The sequence below is a fragment of the Cornus florida genome, unplaced genomic scaffold (assembly GCF_030987335.1).
Source record: "Cornus florida cultivar Cherokee Brave unplaced genomic scaffold, ASM3098733v1 CherokeeBrave_3.0.0_Hap2_Chr07, whole genome shotgun sequence".
NCBI lineage: Eukaryota > Viridiplantae > Streptophyta > Magnoliopsida > Cornales > Cornaceae > Cornus > Cornus florida.
In genome coordinates this window covers 41,967,764-41,974,205 of record NW_026775577.1, presented here as the reverse complement: position 1 = coordinate 41,974,205, position 6,442 = coordinate 41,967,764, and positions in this window count along the sequence as shown.

The following is a 6,442-nucleotide window of genomic DNA, read 5'->3' as shown; positions in this document are numbered from 1 at the left end:
TAAGCACTGCTTAGTTTTGATTTAATTTTGGGGTATAATGTATATATATGATTTTTCCATGAGCTAGAGTACCTTACATGATGTAATGAATTTCAATGTCTAAAAATGATCATTTTGAGTTAAATATCTTGTCTTAGATTGTTTTCTCTTATGATTATATTGCTACATTTCGATAGTGACAATGGAGATGAGTTCATGGAAGTGTTTTTATTGGCATGATATTTAGGAAGTTTGATAATCTATTGTTTAGGGCCTTCCTTTGATAGATTATTCTTGATTTCTATTTCATGTGCTTTTATTACGAGATTAAGGGCTTAATAATCTTTGGCTTAGTGAGCATGTCTAAGGTTGCATCCTAGTTTAGGTAACCAAAACATGTAATGCTTTGATAGGTTATTCTAGCCTATTGATTTCATAAATTTCTTGAAGGTAATGTAGCAATTTTGTGTTGTTGCATTCCATGGTCATATATATATGATATTTCCCCAAGTAAATCATATCCTAGCATGCTTATTGATAGGTAGTGGATTCACTTCCCTAGTCCATTCTTTATTGTCTTTATCTCTTTACTTCCTAGCACATTATTGTTTTATGCATTTTTCAATTCCTAATTCTGGTGACAAACCCAATCAAAACTTTGTACCACCTTCATCAAACTAAAAGTGAATTTACAAACCTTAGTTGCCATAAACTAGCAATCCCAGTGGTTCGACTTACCCGACCAATAGCCCTATTTTATAATGATTTGTGCTATTGCAAAGGGTTCATTTATTATTGATCATTGCAAAGGCACATCAGCAGAGGACCGAGACCAGCACAGGATCAAGGGTTCGTATAAACAGCCACGTGGAGAGGTTCCATCAGTATCCGTTGGGGGTCAATGGAAGAAGGCTAAGGCCGTGGACAATTCACGCACTCAGGGACAGTCACAGTAGGCTCGATCTGCATCTGCAATCCCAGTATCTTCGGGGTTAGCCCGAGGAGTGATTTGTCACCATTGTTAGTAGCCGAGGCATATCAAGCCTCGCTACCCACAATTACAACCATAGACCAGTCAATAATAGGCTCGTATGCCTACAACTTCGATGAAGGGGTTTCAGGGGACTTACAAGTACTACAAGCAACCCGGTCACATGAGGAAGGATTGCCCTCATCCACGGAGCAGGGCACAAAGTGGCACAGGTCTACAGGCCATATCGGCACAGTCGGCAGTTACACAGTCAGATTTCAAGGTGCCTCAGGCACCACAGCCAGTAATGTTGTCAGTTGGTTCTTATCCAGGTAGAGGTTCTACGCCTACTGCTTCCGGACATCAGTCGGGCCACCAGGGCAATTCTCAGTAGTCCCAAGGACGAGTTTACGCATTGCCATAGGCCAATGCGTTCGCTGGGACTTCTACCGTTCAAGGTGTCTTTCCAGTTTTCAGTTCTTAGACTAGAGTTCTTGTTGACACGGGTGCATCGCATTCATTCATATCTGTATCATTTGCACATTCTTTGGGTCTGGAGGTCATGCAGTAGGATATTTTCCTTTGTATTGATACACCAGTTGGTGGTCTAGTGTCTTTGGACCATGTTTGTCAAGGTTGTGCTATCGAGATAGCTCGGCGGACTTTAGAGTTCGATTTCGTCGTTTTTGACATGACGGGCTTTTACGTCATCCTCGGGATGGACTGGTTGTCCTTCTTTCGTGCCACGATTGATTGCTTCTGCAGGCGAGTGTCTGTTTGCACTCCTACGGGAGATTGTTTTCACTTCGTGGGAGATCGGAGCGATTCCCACTTGACGATGATTTTCAGTATTGGTGACCGGAGTCGCCACAGGTATTATTTGGCTAGCCTATTGGCTGAGGAGGACAGCAGCTTGGGCCGTGTTTTTCCAGCAGTTGTTGTGGAGTTTCTGGATGTTTTCCCAGAGGAGTTAACAGAGCTTCCTTTTCTTTGAGAAATTATCTTTGCCATCGACGTCATTCCCGGTACTGCGTTGATCTCTATGGCAAAGTACCGTATGGCACTGGTGGAGTTGGATGAGTTGAAAGCTCAATTGGATGATTTAAATGCTAAAGGCTTTATTTATCTTAGTGCTTTACCCTGGGGAGCACCGGTTCTTTTTGTAAAGAAGAATGATGGATCTTTAAGACTTTACATTGATTATCACAAGCTGAACCACGCTATGATCAAGAATAGGTATCCTTTGCCTAAGATTGATGACTTGTTTGATCAGTTGAAAGGAGCCACTTGTTTTTCAAAGATTGATCTGAGATCAGGTTACTATCAGTTCAAGGTTAAGGATGAGGATATATCCAAGACCGCTTTCTGCACACGGTATGGCCATTATGAGTTTCTAGTGATGCCATTTGGTTTGACCAATGCTCTAGTAGCTTTTATGGACTTGATGAACCGTGTATTCAGTGACCATCTTGACTAGTTCGTAGTGGTTTTCATCGACGACATTCTTGTATACTTTACTTTGGTAGAAGAACAGGAGTATCATTCAAGGACAGTATTGCAGATCCTTAGGGATAATCAGTTGTACGCCAAGTTCGAGAAATGCGAATTTTGGCTATCGGAAGTGAAGTTCCTTAGACATGTTGTGTCAGGGAGTGGAGTTGTAATGGATATGTCAAAGATTGAATCGGTAATGGATTGAGAGTGTCCGAAGATAGTGTTTGAGATTCAAAGTTTTCTTCCCCTAGCTGGCTACTACCGGAGATTTTTTTGGGATTTCTCTTGTTTAGCGGCACCTATGACTCGACTTACCCGCAAGGGTGTCATGTTTGTATGGAACGAGGCATGTGAGTTTGCTTTTCAGGAGTTGAAGGTCAGGTTGACATCGATTCCACTTTTGATCATTCCTGAATGTGGTTTGGGTTATGTGATCTTTTGTGATGCTTCACAAGAAGGTTTGGGTTGTGTCCTGATGTAGACAGAGCGGGTGGTTACTTACAAGTCTCGACAGCTGAAGACTCATGAGTTAAACTATCTGACACATGATTTGGAGTTGGCAGCAGTTGTCTTTGCCTTGAAGGGGTGGAGACACTATTTGTAAGGGGAAAAGTTTGAGGTTTTCTCTAATCACAAGAGTCTTAAATATCTCTTCTCTCGGAAGGATTTAAACTTGAGACAGTGCAGATGGGTTGAGTTCATGGAGGACTATGACTTTGAGTTACAGTACCACCCGGGTAAGGCTAATGTAGTGGCCAATGCATTGAGTAGGAAGTCACGGGGAACTCTTGTTAGCATTTCCGTTCACAGATGGAGGATGCTAGAAGAGCTTACAGATCTTGGTTTACAGTCTTATAACGATGTTTCATCGGCTATTTTGTTTAGCCTTGTGGCTCAACCGACTCTTGTTAGCAGAGTTATTGAGGTACGGTTGGAGGATGGGGAGATGAAGGCCATCCATGTTTGAATTTCAGGCGGCGAGGATGTAGAGGGTCGTACCTTACATTCAGACAGTGGTATCAGGTACAAGGGGATGATGTTTGCTCCCTTATCTTGTCGTGAAGACGTTCTTCAGGAGGACTTTCACCACTCTCGGCTCACAGTTTATCTTAGTGGTACGAAGATGTATCACAATCTGCGACGACAGTTTTGGTGGCAGGGCATGAAATGGGATGTTTCACTGTTTGTGGCTCGATGCCTTACTTGTAAGCAAGTGAAGGTAGAGCATCAGCGGCCAGTAGGATTGTTGCAACCATTACCAGTAGCTGAGTGAAAATGGAAGCATATTACTATGGATTTTGTGACGAGACTTCCGAGGTCTCAAGTAGGGAATGATGTCGTTTGGGTCATAGTTGACAGGTTAAATAAGATGGCTCACTTCTTACCCATGGCAGTGATAGATAGTGCAAAGAGACTGAATGGACTATATATGAGGTAGATTGTTAGGCTTCATTAGGTTCTAGTATCCATTGTTTCGAATAGGGATCCGCGGTTCATGTCCCACTTTTGGCAGAGTTTTTAGGAGGCTCTTGACACAGGACTTCATTTTAGCACGGCATTCCATCCTCAGACTGATGGTCAATCCGAACGTACCATTTAGATATTAGAGGATATGTTACGGGCTTGTATCTTGGATTTCGGTGGTAGTTGGGAGGACTACTTGCCTTTGGTTGAGTTTACTTACAACAACAGTTACCAGACCAGTATTGGAATGGCACCTTTTGAGGCGTTATATGGCAGGCCTTGCAGATCTCCAGTTTGTTGGACTGAGGTTGGTGATACCGTTGTCTTGGGTCCCGACATTGTCATTGAGACTATAGAGAAAATCAAGTTAATTCGAGAGCGGTTGGTTATCTCACAGAGCAGACAGAAGAGTTACGCTGATAGGAGGAGATGATCCTTGTCTTTTGAGGTAGGGACTATGTCTTTCTTAAGATCTCTCCGCACAAGGGGCTTCTGAGATTTCGACAAACTGGCAAGTTGTCTCCTAGGTTCATTAGACCATTTGAGATTTTGGAGCGCGTTGGTGAGGTTGCTTATTGTTTGGTGTTACCGCCAGACTTGGATAGGGTTCACAACATCTTTTATGTCTTTATGCTGAGGATGTACGAACCGAACACATCGCATGTTCCGCGGTGGACTGATGTAGTTGTTGATGAGGACATAACCTACGAGGAAGGTCCGGTCCAGATTCTTGACTCACGGGAACAGGTTTTGCAAACTAAAACCATTCCATTGGTCAAGGTCTTGTGGAGACACTATAGCATTGAGGAGGCTACCTGGGAGCTTGAACAGGAGGTATGCTCTCGGTATCCCCATTTATTCTCTCTTTCAGGTACGATTCGATTTTGGGGATGAAATCCATTTAAGGAGGGTAGGTTGTAATGACCTGGTCATTTTCCTTCCTTTCTTTTTTGGTAATTTTCTTTTTTCTTCTTTTTCCCTGTTTTATCTTTTTCTTGTTTTTCATTTTAAGTTGTATAACCTCACTTTTTGTCCTCGGATTTGACTCTGGCTTTGCATACATCCATGATATTTAAATTCTATGATATCTACATTTATACTTTTGTAGAAAAGCATGTTAAATGTTTACTTTTCTTGTAAAGGGCATGGATGCATAACTTTTTGGTAATTTTCTTAACTTTTGGGGTTTTAGTGTAATTATGCAAAGTAATTATTTTTCGTCTTAAGGACCATTTTACAATTTAATTTGGAAGATATTTTCAAAAAATGACCTTTTTGCAATTTTCAAAAAATGTGACAAGTGTGATACTCTCGTGGTGCCACTTGTTGATCTTGTGGTGGAACCACTTGGAAGCCTTGTTTGATGACACATGGAGAGTGGAGATTCACCCATTTAGATTCATGACAAGTGTAGGTCTCACCTTTAGATTCATGACAAGTGTAAGTCTCACCTTTAATCTTGCAAGTGTGTGTGTGAGAAGTAATACAAGAGCACCTAGTGAGTGGAGAATCCCACCACATTTAACTAAGGGTTTTCATATTTTATTTCATTCATCTTTTTCCTCTCAAGAACCCTAACCTAGCCACCATTGAAGACTAAGCTTGGTTTAAAGCTTTAGACTTCATTTTGGCCTCCTTCCACTCAGCTTAGACCTATAAGCTTGGAATAATTTATCTTCCTCTTACTCTCCTTTACAAAATCCTAGTTTGATCTTCCATTTTAAGCCTGGGTGCCTTAGATAATAGAGATTCAATTCTCTATTGAGGTAGGGGGTGTTCTAGTTTATTATTTAAGTGAATTAATTGCCTTTATATTGATGTATAAATTGTATGCATGTCTTATTCTAAATTGAGAATTAATGAATTAATTGTAGCTTGTATATAACTTATCTTAGACTTGATATATGGCATGGCTATGACTTGATCTTTATTGTGTATTAATTTGGCATGATTTAAATGAGCTTTTAAATCTAGAGGATTCATTAATTTAAGTTGATTTAAATTATAATTATTTGTGCCATGTTTGTATTTCATTTTTAACTTGATATATAGTATGGTCATGAATTACTCCTTGTTATATATTCAATTGAAATCATTTGGACAACTCTTGAAATCTAGAGAAATTACTTAGTTGATCTATTTAATTTCTATCATGTTGATCTACTGAGTTAGTCATGTAATTCATAGAACTTATTTTGTTTTATCACATATCATAACTTGTTGCTCTACTTGTTGATTTTGGAAACTTGGGATATCATCAAGTACTTGACATGGCTAGGACTTGGTTCTAGTATGGGAGATAGAGAGCTATACTATAATGCGCACTAGGGGAATGTACCCGTGGGTTAATAGCCCTAAAGTGATCTCAAGAGTACGGTTTAATCCGGGCGATATCCAAGTGTCCACTTTGGTTTAATTTCACACTATAAATTCTAAGTTGATAACCTTGTGAAATTGTATCTCATTATGCCTTGTTGAAAGTTTTGATATCATTTTAATCGCATGGATTAAGTTATATTGAATTGTAAACTTCGT